The sequence below is a fragment of the Camelus ferus genome, chromosome 11 (assembly GCF_009834535.1).
Source record: "Camelus ferus isolate YT-003-E chromosome 11, BCGSAC_Cfer_1.0, whole genome shotgun sequence".
NCBI classification, from domain to species: domain Eukaryota; kingdom Metazoa; phylum Chordata; class Mammalia; order Artiodactyla; family Camelidae; genus Camelus; species Camelus ferus.
Genome location: NC_045706.1, coordinates 3,174,756 through 3,200,117, shown reverse-complemented (window position 1 = coordinate 3,200,117; position 25,362 = coordinate 3,174,756). Strand labels below are relative to the sequence as shown.

The 25,362-nt window shown below is 47.4% G+C and overlaps 1 long non-coding RNA gene across 2 annotated transcripts in view; it reads right to left on the bottom strand.

Annotated features, from left to right (window-relative positions):
• The window catches only part of LOC106728998, a 52,555-nt gene that overhangs the window by 7,351 nt on the left and 19,842 nt on the right, over positions 1 to 25,362 (bottom strand). The window contains exon 1 of one of the 2 annotated variants that reach the window (XR_001365267.2): positions 6,308 to 6,387. The exons of the other annotated variant lie outside the window; for it this stretch is intronic. This is a non-coding gene — a long non-coding RNA (uncharacterized LOC106728998). Of the gene's footprint in view, positions 1 to 6,307; positions 6,388 to 25,362 lie in introns of those variants that run through there. 2 annotated transcript variants of the gene reach the window in all.

Genomic DNA, 25,362 nt, shown 5'->3' with positions numbered 1-25,362 from the left:
GCCCAGCGTTCCTGGCATGGACACACTTGGAATTTGTTGACTGACTCACCTCTTGATGAACATCTGGTTGTTTCCAGCGTAGTGTGTGTGTTTGCTTCTATGAATGAGGCTGCTATGAAAATCCATGCAGAAGTCATTTGTGTGGACACATGTTTTCACTTTCTTTCCTAGGAATGAGATTGCTGGGTTGTATGTTTAACTGGATAAGACACTGCCAAGCTGTTTTCCAAAGTGGCCGCACCATTTCGAATTTCCACCAGTGACGCAGGTGCACTCCAGCTGCTCCATGTCTTTGTCAACAGTTGGTGTTGTCAGTTTCTTCAATTTCTGCTGTTTCAGGAGCTGAGTAGTGGTACTGTTTTGTCCCTCGTCATAATTTAATTTAGTCATGATTAAAATGTCTCAACCCATATCAACTTTCTTTCCAAAGACCAAGATTTTATTCTGAAAATGTCCTTTATCCAATAATTAAATGGGCTAAGGCTTCCAAAGAGATGATAATCACAATGTGATAGCATGCCTCCTCACGTACTCATTATATTTTTAATGAAAGATTTAGAATATAAATTGAGCTTTTGTAATAAACCATAATGACGAGTGTTTTTAGCTAGGAAGGCAAATAAGGAATTAATCATTAAGTGAAAAGTATCTCAGGCATTTTATCCTACAGGTTCTTGCTTCAGTAATTTCAAAATAAAGACAAGGGAGAAAAAGATGCTCAGGATTAAAATTAGCACTCCTGTAATACACAGTGTGGCAAAATTTATTAAACTCATATCTGTGGCTGAGTCCAAAAGGGGTGTAGACGTGGAGCCGCTGGAATCAGGTCACGTGTTGGTGTGGAAATGCAGAGGCCCCACTGGTGCCAGTCGAAGGGAACCAGGCTTCCCAGGCCAGTGCATGTGTGTGTGCGTGTGCATGTGCTGGGGTGGAAGGGACAACATAATCCTTTCTATATAAACACGCACGCACATATATGCACATGTGCACTCGGCAATGAGTAACTGGATTTGGATTAGAATAGATTTGGGTATTAATTCGGTACTTAACTTCATTATATAGGTACTCTATCAAACAAGAAAATTATATCAACCAGCATCTTTTTAAAAGCCTGTTCTAACAGCCCTTTCAGGCCTACTCCTCGCCCCGGGGTATCTCAGCAGAGGGAAGCTGTGGTCTCCATCAGCCATCTTTGCTGCCACAGCCACAGGGAAATGAGGACGGTGGCAGCGGACATGCCAGCTGGTCCCCCTCCTCGGCAGGCACACTCCAGCCACGTCGTCAGCGGCAACATGGCACGTGGTCCACAGCAGAATCCAGACCAAGGCCAGTTCCCAGTGGTCTTCATATCTCTCTCTTTGGACCGTCAACTCTGCTAATCTGCTTTCCGGCTATCTGGTTAAAAGGATTTCCCTAGTATTTGCTACCCATATCCTTTCACATTCTTGACATCATAGACAATTTCCAAAAATGACAGGCATAACCCAGCACAGGGACTTCGGGGCATAATCCCAGCCCAAACTCAGCTGCACACTCATCTCTCCCGGAAAACATCTTGGAATTCTTCACTTCTGTGACTCTGTTTGGAGACACATGCTGAAGCACAGAGACCGGGGTGGAGTGGTGGGGGGTTGTTTATAAGAAAGAAACTATGTGGTGACCTTTATTTCTCCAAAAGATGGCAGAAATATTCCACCACAGGTCCCAAATACGCAATATAAACCTCTTGCCATTATTACTCAAAAACTAGGGATTCTTTATAATTTTCCTAGAAATGCATGCTTTTACCTGAAGCCACACATAAAAAAATATGCTTTTCTTGTCTATCTTACACATGATAAAAATGATAGAATGCCATGTGGCCCTTGCTTTGGGCGTACTGTTTCAAGAATAGTGGACTTTATTTCTCAGAATTTAAAAGTACGTCAGGGTTTGTACAGTTTGGACAGTTAGGGACTGAGGTAGCAGGATAAATTCTCCTTAACTCTTTCTTTCACTCCCAGTACTTCTTCATTTTACATCATCAACAGCAACAAAATTAACAGCAGGGCCTTTTGCATCAGGTAGTGCTGTGTACTTAGCTATGTGCTTTACAAGACATCTGAAAATGCCTGTGAAAGAATGCCATTCGCTCAAAGAAGTACCGGACCAGAATCAACACACAGGCATTGTCTGCAGAAGGTGGGGGACATAACCAAGATCTGGCCTGTTTCCAACGAGCCCCCCTATTAATATATAGCCGTGCACATTTTTATCAGAGGAACTAATAAGACACTAGTGAGGAAGCAAAGTTAGCTATTAGGTAACAGTTCTCCTGCCAAGAGCCATAATCTGACACAGACTGAGCTAGGCGTAGCAGTCCATTAATGGTTCACAGCTCACACAATAATGACCTACTAACCTGACGTGGTGTTGCTCTCACATTTTGCTGTCCCCTGGGATGCTACTGTCACTGTGTTATCTATTGCCTGCTTCCCTATCAAAGAAAAAAGCAGAGCTGAAATGTATGTACGCATCCAGCTCTGTAGTTCACTGCACATCCACCCTGGCAAGTGAAGGAACAATAGATTTATAAGTTTATCCTACATTAAGCCAAACGCGCCTGACTGCACTGTAAATTACCAAATAATAAACCAGGTGGTGTAGGATCCTGACTTGGACAGAATATAAAAATCTATCAACCTGTAAAATACAATAACCATAAATGTGCCACGTAGCTGATGGCTCAGGTAAACCATCCACCACCAGGATCCGAGGTTTCAGCAAGAAAAACGCAACAAAGGCCCGGTCAGTTTTAAACTGGGTTCCCGCTGCTTCTGTGCTCCTGCTGGAGGACGAAAAGAGCCCTGAGGTAAAGCACTTGAGTGTCTGTTTTGCTTGTCCAATTTCTTTGTCTGGAATTGGCCGCTTCCCTGGAATCCGCCGTTGCTCCGGAGCTGGTCCCGCACGGCTGCAGACAGGCGTCTTCCAGGATGACGTGCAGCTGCACCAAGGCTGCTCCGATGCCCGAACTTCACATTCAGATGAGCTCGAAACACTCTGCACGGGCCGGAAAGCGGAAAACGCGGGGAAAATGCGGCCTTCGGATGATATATAGACACCTTCCTCCTGAGAAAAACATCTTAAAACTGGGTTAACTCAGTAAACCCCCGTCCTAAATTCCACACTTGACCGGTCGTCACAGAAATAAAGTGAAGATTAAGTCAATTGTACTGGATCTTCCTTCGCAGCCCCTGCCAGAGAGATTCCATTCAAATGAGTCACAGGGAAAAAAAATTAATTTCATCTCAGTGAAAGATTCCAAAATGATCCTATAAATTGCGATTCCAAAACATACAAAGCTAATTAATTCCTTTTTAGGAGATTTTTCAATAAGCAAACCCGGTTAAGTTTATATGATTTACAAACAGTGTTGACATTCATAGAGGTGCAACTAATTGCTACACGGTCTGACATCATTACCGGAAAGTGCTGGGGGGTGCAGACAGTCTAATTAGGGGTGGCTTCAAGCTCACTCCCTGATTACCATCACAGAGCTCTCCTAATATGCTTATACAGCGCAGTAATGCTGGAAAGTGATTACGTTTTGCCCGCTGTCGGCCTAAATTCTGAATGAAAAATGATAATCCCCGTGTGGAGGGATGCGTTCACACAGCTTACATTTCTCTGAGTCGCACTCACCTGCGTGTACCTGGGACCCATCTCCTCGTATCTTGCAGGTCAGCTCTGCAGGGGCTGCGTGCAAGCCTTTGGATGCATCACAAGGGCTCCTCAGAGTGCTTCCGAACAATGCTGGCAACCTCCGTGCTTCGCAAGACCTTTTGAAGCAGATTTTCACCATCTTCCCGGTTCAGGGACAACTCCAGCGATGTTTGGAAGTAATTTAGTTTCAAATTACAATTCACTTTCCATTTAGGTCAATAACAATTGTTTCACCAGTTTTCACTTTTAAAGTTTCATTCTGGTCAGTTGCTGTCTTCTGTCATCAATTCAAGTTGCTAATGACAATATCATGACACTGCAGCCCTGGAAACTTGGATGAGGCTGGGGCTCTGGGTGTTCAGACCCCCAGGGTATCTGGGCTTTAATGAGCCCTGTCGCCATCACAGAAGGGTAGCCACGTGTGCTTCAAACATCGAGTGCCACAGTTATTTTTAACAATCCCAGAAGTAAGACCCAAACACATGGAAGATTCTAGAATCCATAGGAATGTGCCCCACCCCCCAAAAAAATCCCTAAGCCTCTCCTGCCCTAAAGACACTTACAATTTAGACCTGGAGAAAAGGCAGCTTGACTGGGACTGCTTCCTTTGGGACTGAAAGACAGGTTCAAACAACACTGTGAAAATGACTGAAGCCCAAAAGCTGATGATTCCACACTTTTTACTGTACACACATTTCTGAGTTTCAGCTGACATCCTCGCAAAACACTTTATGTTCAACTGTTATCTTCTCTGGATTCTGGCGATTCAGTTTTGAAAGATGAATAAATGAAATCAGATTCCCCAAAGCAAATGGTTTTATAGCATAATTAACACCTCAAGGGGGTACCCTGTGTTCTCCTAGGAATTTCAGAACATGGACATCAGAGGAAAACATGTTCAACAAACCTCAAATTCTTGGTGTCCGGGCTTAATGAAGGAGACTCCCGCAGCCGAGCACCTCCCAGACATCAGCGCCTCCGAGGCGGGGGCGGACCTAGCACGGATGATGATCCCTGGCCACGTGGGCCACAAGGCCTGCGCAGAACCTGTGCTCTGGGGGCAGATTTGACTCTTCGAGGAATAAATGCACCTTTCTCAGGTATGATGGCTAACTTATCTATTCAAAATCAAATAACCAATTTCTAATTAACTTTAATTAACTTGGGCATGGTGCCAAACATTACATATCTCTTTTTATAAGCAAATTGGTAAATTCCAGATCTAAAACTCTGAAGTCACCACAGATGATTAAAGCATTAAGAACTTGTTTTAAAAACTGTACCTCTTGTCTCAGCAGACCACAGAGCGACATATTTCAACCCACTGCACTGGTCTCTGGCATCACTCTACAGGTTCTCCAGACTTTTCTGGAACCTTCCATGTTCCTCTCCTCTTGGCCCCAGCTGAAGCTCCCTCCTCCTGCTGCACGGGGCTCTCCCTCCACCTGCTCCCTCTTTGCTTTCTCCATCATGTCTCTGAAAAGGACCCCTGCACATACACACCTGGACTAGTTAAGCTTACACACAAGCACGGGCTCGCCACTTTGACGGCCCCAGACGCGCCCTGGCGGTAGTCCGTGCACCTGGAGGCAGACTCAGCGCCGACAAGCGCCTCACACACAATGCAAACTGTTACCACACAAGGCTCGGCCTCGGGCCCCAGCTTCGACTGTGGGCAACGCCACGCAGGGAGACGAGTGATGCAGGCGTTCACGGCACAGACCAGACAAGTGGCCGGAGCTGTGACCTCAGCATCGGGTCCACATCCTCAGCGGCTACCTGCCTGTCACCAAATGATTCACTTCTCCCCCTTCTGTCTCTGATTCCTGTGCCTCTTTGTGCCCACCAAGCACCTCACACTGTAGACACTTGACATACTGTTGTTTAATTAATTAAGTCCCTGGAAGTTGATAAACCTAACACACTGAACCTGAGCAAAGGCTAGTCACAGGAGGCGAGCAGGGAGGCCACGCAAGTCCGCGAGGATGCACATTCAGCAAGACTATCAAAAATAAAACGATGACTGCAATTTCCTATCGATGAATGACCTGCATCTCCTATAAAGCAGAGCCCCTGCCACCCTCTTGACCTTCAGAGCATTCACACACCGCGGGTTAGAAAACCCTGACGTTCACGCAGGACGTGCCCACCCAGGGACACAGTTCCCAACAAGCTCACCTGGGTCAGCACGCAGCCCAGCACAGGCGCTCCCCCAGCTTCCATGACATTCAGCCCTCGTCCGCGAGCAGTCTGTGCCCCGGGCGACGCCTCCCACGATCTCTGAGGTCACGCTTTTCATTCCCACATAGACCCCCCCAAGCGGCTCCTCCTTGTGCTGTGCCTGCACCACTGACACCTGCATTTCACTCCCGACTTTGCCCCCGAGTCCTTTTCTTGGCTGTGAATTCCCGTTTCCTTCACTTTCTTTTCACTTCCAGCATTAACAAATCGCTTTTTGGGTGTGGGAGGTGCGAGGATGGTGGTGGGGTAGACAATGCTTCATCATGAGAAAATGAATTTGAGTCATGTTCAAGAATCAGTGAGTCCACAACGACAGGAGGAGAAGCGCAAAGCACGTCACAGAGCTGCTGTGTCAACCACTCACCCGTGACGTCAGTTACCACACACCAAATCCATTCCTCGGCACACAGAATCCAAACGGGAGGCTCAGCCACACTGCAAATGACTCTACGGCCCGGGCCTTCCAGCTCACCTACAAAGAGCCAAACCACAAGGTCAAAGCACAAATTCCAGTGGTCTGCTGGACCAGGTCCCAAAACCAGTCCCGTGGGCCACTAAAGCCACAAATGTTCGGTTGGCTTCACAAGACAAAAAGGGTTCCAAGTTCATCTTATTCTTTTAATTGGAATATGGCCCTGGTCCATCAGCATCGCTTACCACAGACCCCAGCTCAGGTTATTTGATTTCTAGACACCAAAAAAGCATATGAGTTAGGAAGCTCTTGACTGTAAGAAACAGAAAACTCCAGCTGAACTGGCTTAGACAACGGGGAAATTTATCTCACAACAAGAATTCCTGCAGTGGCAGGGAGAGCACTGATTAATTCAGCAACACACTCAAGGACGGGCTGTCTTTCCTCTTCCCCTCAGCCATCCCAGCCCGGCCCCTCCTCTGTGCCATCTCAGCCCAGCCCCTCCCCCTCTGCCATCTCAGCCCGGCCCCTTCCTGGACCGTTCAGGTTCAGGCACCATAAGTAGGCAGCCTGATACCCACCAGGAAAGGAACAGTTACTCCCCTCCTGTCTCTTTGCTAGTAATTCAAACCCTTCATAGGAGCTCCTCAGCTTCTTATTGGCCAGAATTACATCACATGCCCTCACTTAAACCAATCACAAGCTAGGAGAGTGAGCCATCATGATAGGCTTAGACCATGTACTGCAAACTAAAATTAATACAATCATTGGTCCCAACTCCCATTTTCTTAAATCAAAATTTGAGTCCAGATGTAAACATCCACATATAGATTCCTACCTACTTAAGTGTGTGTGTTCACTATAACGTAAGATGAATTTCTTACTGTGAATGATGGTCCAAATAGTTTAAGAAGCACTGGCTTAGACCAATCCTGACCTACTCCTGCGAAAGAAGACAGAGCCTGCCTCCTCTGAAGCACACCGCCATGTGGGACAAAAAGACCTAAACAAGACAGGGTTCAGTTAGGAAGAAAGACACAGGGAAACCCAACATCCCCCCAGCTGGTAGCCACCCCAAGCATCAAGGGAAGAGGAGCATCTCATGGTGTGAGGGAGACAACAGCCATGTGTACAGAGAGGCAAGAGGATTCAGAGCCAGGGGAACGGGCACCAGTGGCACCAGGCTGCCCATGGGGCCATGTGGGTTCTCTGTTGTGTGACATGGACACATTTCCAACCGAAAGTGTAAGGCAGGGTGCAGATCACAGGCAAAGGCAGGCGCTGCTGATTTAATTTAAAAACTAGAAGCAGCATCTACAAGAATCGTTCCCATCTGATGAACCAGCGAGCAGCCCTTCCCCAGCTGCACAGGGCACTGATTGATTCCCTGTGACGGGACTTATGACGGGACTGCTGAAACCATCACGTGGCTTTGAATGCAGTGGGATCGGGAGACAGACATGTTGAGGGCTGTCATCACCAAGATGCCTTCTGCCACAGATCCACTGTCTTCTTAACCTGATGTAAGGAAATTCAGGTTTAGTGAAGGAGGAAATTACTTTGGGTATGTATCATTCAAATCCTTAAGGATTATTGGCTAATTAGGAGCACAGTAATGTAAATTTGCCTTGTGTCAGGTCTTCAGGAACAGTAAAATAACATAATTAAGCAGTGAACAAAGCAGATCATTTAAGCCACTCTTCACTGAGAATGTATATGATGGTGAAATGTATGCATTGGCCTGGAAACTAGAAAAACATGGTCCACACTTGCAGGGGCCAAATATTGTTTCTAACAAGAGAGAAACTACGTAGATTTGATTTAAATATATTGCTATTTCTTATAAGAAGGTTTTCACAGAAAAATTCTGGTAGATAATTAAATAATTCATTTGAAGAGAACAGGAGTTGTTCTTTTTGAAAAAACAAACTGAACAGCATTTAAGTAAGCAAAGTAAAAAGCCAAATACAAACTTTCTAGAATGAGAAACCCTAATAGAATTAGAAAATAAAATTCAAAATGGCATTTACCAATTTTGACTTCTCTCTGGACTTCTGGTTACATGTGCAAAATTATACATAAAAATGGAAAGCTTCAGCTAAAATTGTTGACTCCAAATGGCTCCATTAATCCTGATTCTGAGGGTGCGGATGCTCTTCCTGTTTATTGCTAAAGAAAATGTTACCTTTGTGCTCAAACACCGGTTGTGAAGGCAATTGTGAAAACTCCAATACGTTCCGGAAGACTTGGAAGAGGTTCAAAATCAATTCAGAAAGTCTCTTTTAAAGGGAACCCTCTTACACAGTGGGAATGTAAACTGATGCAGCCACTATAGAGGACAGCATGCAGGTTCCTTAAAAAACTAAAACTAGAGTTGTCATATGATCCGGCAATCCCACTCCTGGGCACATAGACAGAGGGAACTCTAATTAAAAAAGATACATGTACCCCAGTGTTCACAGCAGCACTATTTACAATAGCCAAGACACGGAAGCAACCTGAATGTCCACTGGTAGACAAAAAGACAAAGAAGAGACATATTTATACAATGGAATACTACTCAGCCATTAAAAAAGAATAAAATAATGCCATTTGCAGCCAACAGGGATGGACCTAGAGATTATCATATTAAGTAAGTCCGACAGAGAAATACAAATACTACGTAATATTTTAGATTCCACTTATAAATGATATGATACAAATGAACTTACTTACAAAACAGAAACAGACTCACAGACATAGAAAACAAACTATGGTTACCAGGGAGAAGAGGGGTTTGAGGAGGGATAAATTAGGAGTTTGAGATTAGCAGATATAAACTACTATATATAAAATAGACAAACAACAAGGTCCTACTGTATAGCACAAAGAAACCATAATGGAAGAGAATATGAAAAAGATACATATATATATATATACATATACACACACACACACAAATATATATAATTGAATCACTGTGCTGTATACCAGAAGCTAACACAACATTGTAAATCAACTATACTGCAATAAAAAAATCATTACTTCATTTAAATATAAATATTTTTAAGTTTCTATTCCATTCTTCTTATCTGCAGGACCAGAAAGTAATGTCTGGTTTGGCCCAACCAACTATGGGCAAAAAAAACCACCGATCCCAGCAACAGGGAGCCCCGGGCTGGGAGGGTGCCTAAGTTAACCTCCACGGTCTCACGAAGGGGACCCTCTTCTGCTATGGACTCTCTGAAGCCCTGACTGAGGGTTGCAAAAACCCAAGTCAATGTTTCATTTTCACTAGTGCTGCAGAAGGCGGGGAAGGACAGGAACTGAAACGACAAAAGAAGAAAGAGACACGAATCGGGTGGAGATGGAGACCAGGAATAGAGAAACCAAGGAGATGGATGTCATCATGCAGTCAGACAAGGAGGCGTTTGGAAAGGGAATGGGAACCTGGAGGGCAGACTCAGCAGTGGGAGGAAGAAAGGACCAGGCTGTCTCTTTGGCTCGAACAGGTATGGTACGCGGTCCATCAAATTGTTTTTAAACCTAATCTGCGAAAATCAGTGAAAGTACCCACCAGCCAGGCAGTCAGAGGCCCTCAAAACTGTGCTCTTGAAAAAACAGTGTTCACCATCCCTTCAACAATTCAGGCTTAGCCAGGAGGGACGCTGCTGTTACTGCTTCGGTGCTAAAAGGAAAGTAAAAAGAAAATCGAGTGCATCTTGATGTCACCTAAGTTTCCCTTCTGCTCACAAACCAAGTGAGGGCCAGGAAACACATCTCCCCAGCAAACGTCTGTTCTGCCATGGAACGTCCCCTGCACTCACGGCCTGATTTATAACCACTGTTTTCTATTATAATTCAAGTACCTTCAGGGCCCTTTCCAAGACCAATAAATGACTACAAAGTGCTGCATTGTATCTCGTACCTTCTTTTCTCCCAAATCAAATCTACTAGTTATACCTTGGGAACGTGTTCTCCAAATCAGGGCCAATGTCTAAACTTGTCCACTCACGGCCCGTAATCAGCTCTCTTGGAAATACAACTCTGCGTATATCACCAGAAACGACTCCTTCAAAGAAATAAAGAGGCTCGCATAAGCGGCATGTCACCTATCTGCTTTGGTGATTCATTCGGGGGGGGGGGGGGGTGGATCCAATGACCACATCTTTATTAGACCATGCTGAGGGTCATGTTTATAAACCTCAGAATGCAAAACACTAGGAAAAGCTCTCTGGTGGTGGACCATTAACTCAACATTCTCTAGAATAAACAACATGGGAGCCATAGAAACTTCATTAGAGAGTTAAGTGTGAAACTGACTGTCCTGACTTTTAAACCCCAAGATCAGCACGCTGCATAGGTAACGTGGAATAAACCCAACATTACATGATTTTTAAGAATTCAGACTGACATCTGCTCTTCAGACTTCTCCTAACACAAATTTTGCTTTCGGTGATATTTACCGTCCTTTGAAAAGTGGGTCACTGTATTCTCTTGCCATGGGCTGATCAGAAGAACCAAAGAAAATAGTCATTAAGTTGACAAAATGTCCCATACATCCATGTCAGTTAGAAGGAAAGAAATAACCGAGATCTTCCTTGCGCCACTTTCCAGGATTCCTGACATCTGTCATAAAGTCAGGCCGTATGTCTTTTCCTTCCATTAAGGAGAGTCATCACAGAACCTGTGCTAAGGTTCTGTCAAAAAGAATTATTGACTTATAAGCATATCTCCCCCCACCCTGCTAATGATTTCGACAAATACAGCCACTGATCATCTTTTTTATATGCTTTCCAGAAATTACTGGGAGACCCAGGGGGCCATTTGGGGTCCTGTGCTTAGGGATTTGACAGGTAATGTTAATGAGGCTCACATCTGTATTTATTTCTGGATTTATTTATTTAGAGTGGAGTGTTCTGGTTGCATGAGCCTTGCTGAACTGGCACTAGAGAGAGCAGGGAGGAAGGAAGGAAGGAGGGAGATGGGGGAGGGAAGGGACGGGAGAGCAGCTAGAAGCCCCCTATAAAGGAGCTCGACCAGCACCGTTTACTGCCTCTTCTACAGGGACCGCATTCGTCTGCCCTCATATTGTCAGGTTGACAAGAGGAGAAAAAAAATTAACCAAAAGCCAAATCAAATAAATGTGCAACTCATAAATTCTGCAGCTAAAAATTTACCCCTGAGGGATCACAACAATGCACCGTGGAAGCCTTCCCCCTCCTGCCCTCATAAAGGGGGATGATAAGTGAAGCTTCTCTCCTCAGCACCAAGAGGCCCGGGCTGGAAGAACAGCGCCAGGCTGCCGGCTCCCTCCTCCTCCAGTTAGCGAATTTATTCCCATCGTTGGTGGGCGGGCGTCCAGCCGCTCTCCTCGAAGTGTCAGCATCACCAGGCCCGCGTTGCTAAGCAACACGTGCCTGGACCGGGCTGGGTGGCTGCGGACCCGCCTCCGGGCCTGGGCTCCCAGTGTGGCTGCTCCCGCGGGGGTCGGGGCTGCATGGGAGAGTGGCAGCCGGTGGAGGGTGAACCACCAACGCCCACCAAGCCACTGGGTTTTTTGACTCCAACATCCCAGCAAAACTTGTTCTAATGAGCACCATTCTTGCTCCCAAGTATTCGACCTAAAAAACCAAGAGAAACCAGTTTTGGAGAAAGTGGGCCTGCTGCCTTCCACCCATCAAACCTCCCAGAAGCAGAAGCAAGGGCTTTCAGGGTGAGAACATCTCCCCGACCACTTAAAGCATCTGCCCCTGCTGGTCTTCAGGCTTTACTTCTTCTACGTGGACCACAGTGGGCGTGCATCAGACTTTGGGAGCCTTAGCCAGTACAGCTAGGGGCCCCAGATGTTAACAAAGACTTGAAAAATAATACGGTTTTTCTTGCCACCCAACTGTCCCAGTGAATCACATTCTTATTTGGCAAAACTCACAAACCCTTATCTGCAGAGCACCCTCTTGTGGCCAGCAGGCCCGCACCCAGACCCCTACTCCCAAAACGAGAGTGGGGGGCCCCAAGGCACAGCACATCCTCCACAACCTGGACTATTTTTTAACCTAAAAGAGGAAGAAATAAAAAGCTATCAGAGCAATTAAAAATCGAAGAGATGGGCAATTCGTTTAACATGCTTCTAGGTGATTCATCCAAATTCAAATCTGATTAATAGATTAGTGAAAATGCAATGTATGTCTGTTTGCCAAACCTTCTGTCACAAAAGGAAAACGAAAAAGGAAAACCCAACTTTTTTAAAACCACCAAAAATAGCCACAGTCAGAAGGGTTAGGAGAGCTCTCTGTCCCTCAGATTGCCAAAAAAAAGTAACAGACTTTTGCTCTCTATTTTAACGTGTAAAGATACTTTAATACATGTCATTTGTAAACTAATTTCAACAAGCAATGCTTTTAATGCAAAATATTTAAATGTGTTTCCATGAACTGAAAACAATGGAGTTTCTGCTGCTTCTTTGAGATAAAATTAAAGGATCACACTCCCTGTTAACCAGAACTATGAATTCAATACATCTGTTTGCCTATTTAAACTCACATGTGTAAAACTGCTTTCTATCAGCAAATGTATTCAACTTACAAAGTCCTTATTTTCAAAATATGTATTCAAGAGTACCACCAAGAAACTTTCCAACACGCCCGAAGCCCGCTTGCAGCATTCTGTAACAGCGATGTCAGGCGGCAGCGGGAGCGGCAGCGATAATGACTCGGGTTAGACTGTAGGTTGTAATAAAACTAAGCCCTCAGTGATGCAGTAAGGAGCCGTGAAGGTGACAACAGCTTTTAAGAAACAGAATATGTTTTCATGTTTTTAAAATAAGAACAAATGAGTCACTGTCAAAAATGCTCCTTGTGAATAATTATTTGCTATCAACGCTCTGTTAAATTAGGATTTTCTCCTTCTGCATGGGTGATAAAAGAATTGATTAGCTGTCACTTTTAGGTGCTGAGTGACACCTATCTGAGTTAGAAGGGCCTCTTTCGGCTGTTTTGTTTCCATAACTGTAGGCATTTTGACTAAAATTCTATTCTGAGTCTTTCAGGCTTAATCCCTGAAACTCTGCGCCTGCATTCTAGAAAATACACGCCCAGGAACTGTTCTGTCCGAGGGGAGACACCAGCAGATCTGCTGCTCTTTTTCCGTATCACAGAAGAGTAGGTCAATAAATCAACTAAAGGTAAAAGTAAAATCTGTAATAACCCGTTACCACATCTTCCTCCTCCCACATCGCAGCACATAAAACTTTGTGTCAAAAGGTCTCACATCACGAGAATTAATCAAAAAACTCTTAAAATACTCCATGCACCTACTTCTGATGGCTAATTTGGCTTCCCTATGGAGAAGCACTAATTTTTTATCTCAATCAATTGGTACAATATTCTTTTCCATCAATCACAGGGGGTAGGAAGCAGTAAAATCCCACCCTTTTATGAGAATAAAGCAAAATTCAGCCAAAAAGAAAAAAACAGTTTCCTACGAAGGAAAGCCAGCTGTAACAATGGAAAACAAAGAGAATGCAGGAAGAGGGTGGAGGAGGAGGCAGCAGACGCTTCAGAGGACCCGGGGGAAACCTTACAAATAGCTCCACCAGAGCAGAAGGGATCTCAGAAGCATCAGAAGGCCAAATGCAGCTGAGAGAAAGAGCCAATAAGAAAGTCAACAAAGTGGCTGGACCAGATGCATCTGATGGGGTGCCTGTGAACAACTCACACCTTGACAGGGAGGACCACTGCCATCGGGAGAAGACAGACAGAGCTTTTCTTTCCCAGGAAATGAAAGGGAAGTGCCCAGCGGGGCTGAGAAAACACAGCCTTCATGGAGAGGAAAAGAAAGGAATTGTGCAGGTTAACTCAGGCTCTTCGAAGAAGCCGGGAAAAGCCTGGGGCTGTCAGGCAGCAGGGATGTGTGCAGCAGTGAGAGAAGGGAGAGAGCAAAGGGCAGGGCTCAGCCAGCTCCACGGCCCAGTGCAGAGCCCACAGGTGGGACGCACCAGCCGCCCCGGCAGCTCCTCTGCAGCCCAGCGGCGGCCAGAGGCCGTCACATCTGTCACAGCTGCCCCACTTCCAAGCCTCCTTATCGCGCCTGCTGCCATCTTGCCCGATTGGCTCCAGGCCCAGTCAGCCTTCCTGAGACTGACTGAAGGCACAGCCAGGCTCCGCTCCCTCCCGCCCCTGGGGCCCCTGCGCCATCTTCTAGAAGTGACGGTGGCGTGCTTCACTGCTCCCGTGGAGGGATGAGACACTCTGACAGCTGGGGACGCATCGCTCCCCACTGGCTTTCCTAGATGCCAGGGCCACAGACCATGTGCTCCTTCTGGCAGGCTTAAAGGGCCAGGCACCTCAGTGATTGCTCCGAAAATGGAACCAGAGACCCAGCTCCTGCGAGCAATGGACAAAGCAAATAAAAATTATTTACTGATAATGCGTGAAGCCGATGGAAGAGATGTAAACATTAAATTGGGGGAGAATAAGCTTCACCAATACTTTTTGCTGGGAAAGATGCCTGACCAAGCCCTTGTATTGCTGCAGTGAACTACCCACTCACAGCACGGAGGGCCAGCAGATGGCTGTGCTTCCCCGGCAAGGCGCGTGGGAGTGCTATGCTGCCGGGTGCTTCAAGGCCTTCCAGGAATTCGCATCAGCTCCTTGTACCCTCACAGCACCATTATGGGGTGAGCTCCATGTTCATTTAAAAAATGTGAAAACTGAGGTGCAAGTGAAAAATCACATGTGGATGTGGATGAAAGCCACACCTGGAACATCCAGGCTCCAACTCCGCGTGCCACCCTGAACCGTGTTCCAGCAGACGGCTGGGATCTTAGGTCCTGCTGGACACCACAGAAGGGAAGCCCTTCTGGAGCAAGGCTTTTGAGAAAGCCAGGGTGGCCAGATTTAGCTCTTGAAACTACAGGGTGCTCAGCTAAATAGGCATCTCAGATCAACAGCAAATCATTTTCAGTGCAGGCCTATCCCACGTAGCGCACGGGACATACTCATGCAAGAAATGACTCGCTGTTTACCTGAAAGACAGATTTAACTGTGTCCTGGGTATTCTATCTGGCATCCCTAGTGAAGGCCAATATCAGTTCCTCCAGCCCTTCTTCTGACCCAAGGGGAAGCTCTGGGAACAGGCAAGAACCGCCCGGCGGCACGCCCTTCCCAAGGCTGCACTGCAGGGCGTTTCACCTCTTTGGAAGCACTTTCTCCCGTTATCTCATGGAACCCTCCCTACAGGACCAGGGCACAGGCATCGGCATCCCCGCGTCCTGGACAAAGGAAACTGCTGCTCAGTCTGAAGCAACTTGGAAGAGCTGGCATCAGAGCCGGGGCACAAGCCCCGAGTGTGAGTCCAGGGCTCTGTGTTTAAAGTGAGAAATCACGCCCTGACCAGTCTTCAGCCCCTTGACTCCTTTTATAGCTGCAATTTCCTTTCCACATTTTGAAGCCAAAAGCATGAAAATGTGAACTACCGAGGTGATGCCGACATCGCTAGTGGGCGCGGTCTGTAAAGCAGAGGACCCCGCAGCTAAAGGCAGGCGGAGATTACACACAGAGTGCAGGGCCCAACACTCCTCTGAAAGCCCAAAAGCTCAGATTAGAAATACTTTGAAAAAAAAATCTTAAATGAGATAGACTCATTATTCTCATTTCCATGTTCCAGATCTATTAATCTAGCCTCTAAAGTAATCCCTGTCCAGGGTGCACAACTGTATCAAATACTCCTGCTATCAAAGCTTTATTTCCTTTAAAAGGCAAAGATAATATGGGCTGGGTATTCTTTTCCTGCACAGAATTCATTTAAGTCAGAAATGTTCTCCAATGGCTTCTTTTTTTTTTTTTAACCGCTCTCCAAGTTCACGTGCACCCTGATCCAAGAAGATGTAAATTACCACTGGGGGAAGGGGGCAAGACTGCTCCCTCCAGGACACAAACACCAGGATTTCAGGTCCCTGATACTTTTATTTTGCTGCTAATAAAATTGGGTGGTTAAACCTCCATGGTAGAGTCTGAATCTAACACCAGAGTTAAGCTGTAACACTAGCAAAAACTCTATTAAAATGTTGCCCCAGAGACTGTAAATTTGAATTCTGGCAATGCTGGTCAGCTTGGGCCTGAGAACTACGGAGAGGAAGTTCCTAAGTCTGGCTGAACAGGCCACACAGAAAGATTTTTTTTTTCCCTTTAGACAAATCACCTTCTAGAGAAGAAAAATATAAAGAGGTAAGAAAGGCCTCAAAATTCTGAGCTGCAGAGAAGCAGAGTCCGAGTCTCATAACGTACCTGGGCTTGGCCCCGGACAGGTGGGCTCCACAGACGAAGACAGATGGCAAGAGCAGAATACAGACGATGCTCTGCGATTTGAACTTAAATGTGTTTCAACAGAAGAGCCGCCTTCAGAAAGGTGAACGTAAGAAATCGATTCAGTTTGGGGAGAAACACAGGATGCTGGGCACAGCCCTGACCTGAGGTGTGGCACAGCAGGGCTCTAGAGCCCCTGCCTTCGGTGCGCCGGCTGCTCACCATCTGAGCCACGGCCTCCTCACCCTCTAGACACAAATTACAGCCGAAGGTGATGAGAGGGCCACAACCTCAGACAGTACACACATGCATCCAAACACCTGGGGAATCACAACAGGCCTGAGAGAAAGTTGTTTACGAACAGGGCAAGTGGTCTAAATTCAGTGTTTGCAGAATTCACTTACTTATTATTAATGCTAGAAACTTCCTTTAAAAATAGATTAGGGAGAAAAAGGCAGTTACTTTGACCAGTAACGAGTTAAAAACTTTATTATGAAAAATAATATTTGTAATACCAATGAAATGTCAAGAATTACAAGAATAAACCAAAAATCAGTAGACGAGGCTTGTTTGGGGGAGGGTACAGCTCAGTGGCAGAGCACATGCTTAGCATGCATAAGGTCCTGGGTTCAGTCCCCAGCATCTCCATTAAATAAATAAATAATTACCTACCCACCCACCCCCAATTTTTTTAAGTTTAAAAAATAGGCTAGGCTTACATTTTATATGCATAACTGATAACACAAAAAATTAGTAAAAAAAAAAAAACTATTAGAACTGGTGAAAATTTCAGACCTACTGTAACAGACATGAAAACTGATACCCAGGATAAACTGGCAGCCAGGTTATCAGACTTCCTTGGCCTCTGAGTGAAGGCACTCACAATCCTGGTGTTACTGCGTGCTTGCAGAACGACTGTTCAAGGTACAATTTGCTAACACAATCAATGAATTTAGCGAAGATGTGTTTAAGAAGAGAGCATCTGAGGATTAGGAGCAGGTTTTAGAAGTGAAATGGAGGATAAGCTAACAAATCTATCAGAAATAAGATCAACAACTTAAAATTTAAACCAGTCGTGAGCATATATTTGAACTTGGATATGCAGAAATGGTGCACAACTCCCTGAGGTTCAGCGATACACTCCGAGGATCAACAGCCCTATAGACAGTTAAATTACTCCGAAAGCCAGGGAATTTATCAAACATGAATTTCAAAGTGGATTCTGGCCTCCAGGAAAAATGGAAGTGCCCATTAATGCGCACACAAAACAAATGCTGTCTGCAAGGTCTTCACACTATTTATTTTTTGGACCACAAATTGGCTAAAGGTTTTTCATTTACATAAAGTGGGACTAAGAGCCCTCTCTCTTTGTTGGAAGTAATCTGGGTTCAAGTTGTGCAAAACTATTTACAAAGACTAAAACTGTAACCACTGCCCTGACAGGTACAACACAAAGAAATAATTTGCCCCACATCACATCCCTGGGTGCATTATTTATAACCAGCTCCAATCTGAGAATGTTAACATTAAATAGGTTTCACACGTGGAGGAAATGCACACAAACCGCCATATATTATGAATGAAGATTATACCAGCTCTGCAAAGTCTGCTAACCCGGACGGGCTGGGGCTGCATGGATGCCTCAGTGCGCAGCATCCTTAGGAATTGAGACAGTACTTAGCTCGTAACCTCAATATTTACTTTATTCATCAAAAGAAATGTTAACTTCATCTACGTCTGACAGATAATTCATCAAAAAATGTTTTAAATAAGAGAATATTTCACAGCTAAGGTGGCTTGGGAAATGAGGCGCTGGCCTTTGGGCCTGCGCTGTCCCCAAGGAGAGGCGTGGAGTGTCACTGGCAAGACGTCTGAGCCCCCACCCAAGGGAAGGAGGGAAGACAGGACAGCTGGGCTGGGCTGGAGCAGGTGTGGAGTGCGGCTTCCCGCCACACAGTGCCTCCACGTGTCCCGCCACTTCCTTGCCCAAGAAAAGTTGGGATCCAAAAGAATACGACTCTTCCTTCTGAAGATGGCCCCTCTGGGTCCAGATGTCCCAAGCACTTGGAAATGTGTCCTCAAGAGCCCTCAGCCTTCACACACTTTGGTCCCCATCAGAGAAAGTCAGTCTAACTTCTCTCCCTCACTCACCCATTTCCATTGTTTTCTGTAAACTGAGTCCTCCTCATTGAAAGTTACTATCCTCCCTCTAATCCCATAGCTGCCAGCCGACAGCTAACTGGCTGGCAAAGCCGCAAACCCCGTGGGTGCCAAACGTGCCAGCCCCGCCCCTCTCACACCTAATGGCGCCAGCAGTAGGCAGTCATCTGCCCTCGCATCGCAAGCCACAGTGCCTGCCTACCCCTGGGACTTTAAGGTCTCCCCAGATGTCTTTATAACGTCACTCTCCTACATTCAGAAGAGGGAGAAAAGGGGCGAACTCTTGGGGCCTGCCTTTCCCACGCACGTGGAACAAAGTGATTTGGTGTGGTGCTCTGAGACGCTCCTTCTGATCCTGAGAGTCGTGGAAATCCCATGGTTTTCAACGTTCGCGTCCATCTCCCCCCGGCACGTGAGTGTTCAAGGTAGTATCCCCTTTTCAAAGACGGGGAGACAAAGCATAAGGCTTACAGGCATCGCCGCAAGACGCCAGAAGCCGCGGCGGTCGGCCGGCTGACAGGCCAGCTGCGGGTAGCGTGGCTGCCACCACCTCCACCAGCCCTGCCGCTGCCTGTCTGGTTTGGTGGTCCTTCTTGGCTCTCATCACCTGCAAGAGTTTCAAATGGATCTCTTTCCCAGGGTGCCTGGACCTACAGAACTGGGGACGTTTCACAGGGGTGGGCGGGAACCCAAGAGTACACTGCACCCCGAGTGATCACGGCTCCCTCTCCAAGGCCAGCACAGAGCTACCCTGGACTTGCCCACCCAGACCTCGGCTGACCCCACGATGGCCACACTGCAAATCCACCCCCTCATCAGCAGAATCTCAAGCAGAAACTGACAGTTTGGGTTCCCTCGTGACCTACATTGGAGGGTGGCAGCAAGGCCCCTCAGCCTCCTGCCCAGAGAGGGGCCCGGACAGTGGCCTGCCTCTCACCTCCCAGCCCACCCTGCACCCACCAGAGGCTCAGGACACCCTGTGAAGCCACATTCTCTGCCCCTCCCCGCAGCAGGACTGCACCGTGTTGTTCACTTGGGTCTGATGACTCCTCCCGAGCCTGGGGACCATGCCCTCCCTGAGTGTCCAGGAAGCCAGACCAGGCAGTACTGTGTGCAGACCCAGAGCGAGCGGGGCGTCTCGGCCCTCAGCCAGTCCCGCTAACTCGCCTGCATCAGTCTGCTGGGGCTGCGTATCACAGTGCCCCCTGGCTGGTGTCTCCTGAGGCCTCTCTCCTTGGCTTGGAGATGGCCACCTTCCCGCGTCCTCGCCTGGTCCTCCCTCTGTGCGCGTCTGTGTCCTCATCGCCTCTTCTTACCAGGACTCCAGTCCTGCTGGGTTAGTCACCCTGGACGAGGGCCCACCCCTCGTACCACCCCATTTTACCTTAATTACCACTCTAAAGGCCCATCCTCAAATGCGGCCGAGCTCCGAGGACCTGGCAAGACTTCAGCACGTGAACCGAGGGGACACGGCGCAGCCTATAGCTGCATCGACCCTGGCTTCCTGCTCCCTCTCTGGAAGGTTCTCGATGCTACAGAGAATTTATCACCAAACTGGCTTCTCTCAATTGGCAGCAGAGAAATGACAAGTGATAATACCACAGCTACGCAAGGAACTGGACGGAATTCAGCCCCAGAATGAAAACGACAATCTGGTGCAGAGCATTTCACAGCACAGAGCCCTCCACGTGCGCCGGAGCCTCCGATCCTCCAACCCACTCTGGAAGGGAGGCTGGGGAGGTATTAATCAATGAACACAGATTAATTTATGAGATGACGAGATGCAGGGTAAGTTGCCCAAGGTCACACAGCTAATGACGACCCAGTCTTGAGACGCCAAGAACATATTCCTTCCACTAGCCCTCGTGGTCCCCTGTGCAATACGGGGACGCCTGGGGTACGACTTCACAGCGGTCCCTTCCAGTTAAAGACGTTCATCATCTTGCATAAGTTATGACCCCAGCCTTCCCACAAGAAGATCGTATCACAACAAAAAACACACATCGTGCAGGTGGCTAACATGATTTATTAAATTTTCTCAATTTCACGTATTAGGAAGTTCCTCCACACAGGAAAATTTCCTCAATATTGAAAACATATGTACATAGGACAAAGCTCAGGGAAAAAAAAAAGGTTTATTATAACACATCACACATAATAAATGTTTTTTTAACCAAGTCTGCATGAACTTTCCACATTAATCAAAAGTGAATGCTGCATGATTCTGTATAATTAACCAGGAAGTCATATTACAAGTGATAAATATCACAGACAATAAAGTGAAGTGAACGAATATTGACCTTAAGTGCTCATTAATAATGCAAGGTTTCTGATGGCCCACAATGCAATTATTACTCAGTTAATTGAAGGGTCAAGTTTCCCAAAGATTAATAATTAGACTTACAGTGGCCTGTTCATCCGAGGTTTCAGAAATGCTACAACAGGCCCTGTCGGGTTCCTTAGTATCTGAATCACAGCCTTAGCCCTTTGACTTCCTGCTGCCCTTGCAAAGCTGTGGACCCGAGACAAGGAAGCACATTCCATGCCGAGAGACAGCCCCTGAGGTGGTTCAACTGTCACTAGCAAAGACGTGCTTAATACTCACGACAAACACTTGAACCTTGGCTCTGGGAGCGAGGGGCCATCTCAACCACATCTGGACGGGAGCAGCTGGACAGACAACAAGCCAACACCCGTCCGCCTCTAGACACAGGTTCTGTGCCCCTCCCAGCGCTCAGCACCTCCAGGATGAACACTGCCCCCCAAGATTACAGCACCTAAAGAAATCCACAGAACTACTTTGTATTTACAAGACGTGAGAAAGATGATGACATATATCCTTGCCAGTCAAAATGTTCCATCTCCTTTTCTGCCCTTCTGGCTAGTAAGTTCCTCCATGACCCAAACAGATTCAGAACATCACTACCCCTATGGTTGTCTCACCTCTGCACAGTAGCGGTAAGGACCCTCCAAGCCAGACCTCGTGCCATCTACTCTGTTCAGGAGCCCGCATCTGCCTATCCCGAGCTTTCCTGAGACTGGACCCCTTCCTCCTTCCCTCACTGCCCCTTCACTCTCATCCATTCCTTGGAGTTTGGTTAACTACCACGTGATCCAAGCCCCAACTAGCCTCTTCTTCTGTCCCCAGTAGCATCCGACATTACGGCCTCTGCTTCGCAGCAGTGACACAGTCACCTGGCTGGATCTTAGATACAGGTCTCAGCGCCCTTCTTCCTCCCTGTACACTGAAACCTACTTGTAGGCTGGAGCTGGGTGACTCTCACTCCGTCTTCCACTGGCCCTGGCCCGGTGCCCTGCCCACAGCAGGGGTGAAGAGCGTAGTGGGCACCAGAGCCACAGCCCAGATGGGCTCCCCCAGGGAACCCAGGGGGAGCAGAAGATGCCCTCCCAGATGAGTTGGAGACAGCTCAGGACTTGAGGATAGCCCCAAACTGGAATCGACCTCAATGTCCAGCATGAGGGGATTGGTTTCATAAGCATGGCACGTACACTCAATAAAATACTGCAGAATCATGTTCTAGTGAGTATAAAATAGCCTCCTCAGTATAAACACAACCATATGAGAAAACGTGTGGACAGAGGACAGACTGAGATGCAAACCTGCTCACGGTGGTTACGACCATGGGGTGGGACCCCAGGTGATCTTTTTTATTTTATAATTCTGCTTTTCTATATGTTCCAAATTTTCTAAAATGAATACACAATGTATGCAGGGCAGGGTAAGGGTGGGGGGGTAGGGTAGGATTTGCCCTTGGCTCTGTCTTGGCCACAGGAATCATTATAAAATTGCAATGAACTGCTGTGCTCTAAGCCAAAGTGCATTTGGCAGCCAAGGATCCAGAGGACAGGACACACCGGGACCGTCCCTGGGCCTCCAGCACGATTTAGAACAGGCTTTCCAAGAACAAATGAAATACAGAGGCATCTCGCAGTCAGCAAGGCAAAGTGTGGGCATCCAGACCTGCCGGCCTCCTTCCTCTGCCTCCTCCCCCTCTGCAGCCCCACCGTCCTCAGCCCAGAGCCCAAATCCAAGCCAGAGGTCCCACGATGAGTACAGGGGCCTCCTCCTCTGTCACCACTCACCCCCATCCCTGGCCCCCCCTTCTCAAGGGCACCCACATTCCTCTGCCAGATGTGAACCTAAGCCCAAAAGCACTGGCCTCAGGCACCTCCCTCCACACTCACCGCCCCCGCACTTGGGAACCTCAGGTCCCCGTGGAGGTGGAGGTGGAAGGAGTGACCCAGAGGTGAAAACTCCTCAGCCTGTGACCAATCCCTTGGGCCACCCAGTCCCCTTTGTTTATAGTTTCTATCAGAAGAACCTGCTGTGAATTTTCACTCCGCCCTCATCCACCAGAGCTCGTCTCCCACGTACACACCTCCACCACAGAGGCCTGAGACCTCAGCCCACTCTGAAAAGCTGGCGGTGCTTTGCAGAAGCCTTCATGGGGCAGAAGAGGCCCAGCTGATCTTTGGGGTGCAAATGGGGACCCCTCTTTGGTGACACGGAGCACTCCTGTGTCCATCAGTAACATCAGATTTCAAGCCCAAACCAGACCAGGCTAAGTGGCACCCTGGCAGCACTACAGTTTATGTGTTGTTTTTATTTCCTTTACTTGTCTTTCAGTGTAAACAGTCCATGTTGTTCTAAGAGGTCACTTTTATGTGCTGGAGCACCACCAAACTATTTAGGTTTAAAAATGACACTACTGTTTAAGACCCAGTAATTTTCAGAACCCGTGATTTACTGCGGCGGCTCTCTGTAAGACGCATTTCATACCTTCGAGAAGAACCAGGCAAAGTGTTAAATAAACATGAAGTCTGTGCCTTGTTTTCTTTCCAAAAGTGCAAACACTGTTACTCTAATGATTAAATACCGCTTAACACACAACCAAGTGACTATTTCACAGTTGCTTCTTGCCCGTGGCTTCATTTTCTCCATTAATTATTTTGTGTTCGGACAAAGACTTTCATCAGGAGTCATAAAGGGCTTCTGAAGAGTGAATAAGTCGTTCCACCCGCATTAAACTGGTAATAAACAGACATTTCTGAAACAAGGAGCTGCCCGTGTGAGAGCCTTAACTAAGCCTGCATCTATTGACCGCTAACGAAACTCGGCCTCATGAAGCATTGTTTGGGGATGTTACGTGACAGTTAAAATGATTCAGATTGCCTTTAGGTCCTGAAAGAGGCAATAAATTAATTGAAGTTTGGTGGATATTAAAGGCTGAAACTTGCTTTGGCATGTGAAAAATCCAACCAATATTATCTTAAGCTCCTAACACTGATTATTAAAAATTGTTTGATTCTTTGACCTGACAGTATGAAAGCAAAAGAATGTAAATAGAATGGCTTTTTAAGGACAAGAGGCAAATGTATGTACACTTGATTTCAACGAATCTGGAAAAAAAGGAAACACAGAAGGTTAATTCTGCCCATTAAGCTAAAACTCTACTCTCTGCTCTCTGACACAGAAACTGCATTGTCTCCCATGAAGGGTCCGAGAAGCCCTGCCTCACGCTGGAGAGGGCTTTCCTTGGCTACTTGCGTTCAGAGGGCTCCGTCTGAAACACCCAAGCCGTTTCCCTTCCCCACATGCTCATCTGAGACGCCTGGCCCCTCTGCGGCCGTCCACAGTGCATGCAGGGAGGGCCTGTGGGTGGGCGTGTGTCTACCCGTACTCTCAGCCAATCCTGCAGGCTTACCTTGAACCTGGCACCATCAGATTTGCCACTGCTGGGCAGGGGCTGTTTTCTGGCTTAGGTCTGAACTCTTCCTTAAACAGTGTCTCGTCCGAGAAGTCTTCAGTGTTGGGGAAGGTAGGTTATCCCCCATCTCACCTTGAGGACTCAGCACAGCACAGGGCACCTGCCCCAGGGTACTACTGTCCACCCTCCAGGACAATTCGATGCCCTCCCCTGCATGCCCCAAGCCCCACCCCTCACCCCCACGCACCCCACCCCCACTCACTGCAGCATCCACACTGACCCTTGGTGTGGCCGTGTGGCCACCCCACACTCGCCTACAAACCCCTTTAGAGTGGAGGTCCTGCCTCAGTAACCTGCAGATCCAGCTCCACACAGAGGTGGCGCCAATAAAAATGTGTGAAATGAATGGGAGGCTGAAAATGTGGGCCACTGAGCTCCCTTGGCCTCTGGCGATGTTTTGGCTGCATGCAGAGCAGGGAAAGGCCAGCTTCCAGTGTCTCCCCAGGAAGTGGCTCCCATCGGCATCACTCAGGTCAACAGGCCACCTCATCCTGGCTGTGCTTCCTCATGGACAGTTCCTTCTTCATCAAGGGTCCACCCCCTGGCCCTGCCACATGGAGCCAAAACTGACGAAGACAAATCTCAGCCCAACAGGGGCAGCCACGATGGGCTGGGCATTAAAGTGACCTGTCGGCTAAGAGGAGCCTCTGACCAGTTGATAGGTCCCAGTTGGGTGGGGACAGCCACCGCCATCAGCCCTCATCACCTGAGAACCTTGCCTGTGAGGTGCAGGCCGAGGGGGAGACTAGACAGCCCCCTGGAGGAGCTGAGATGG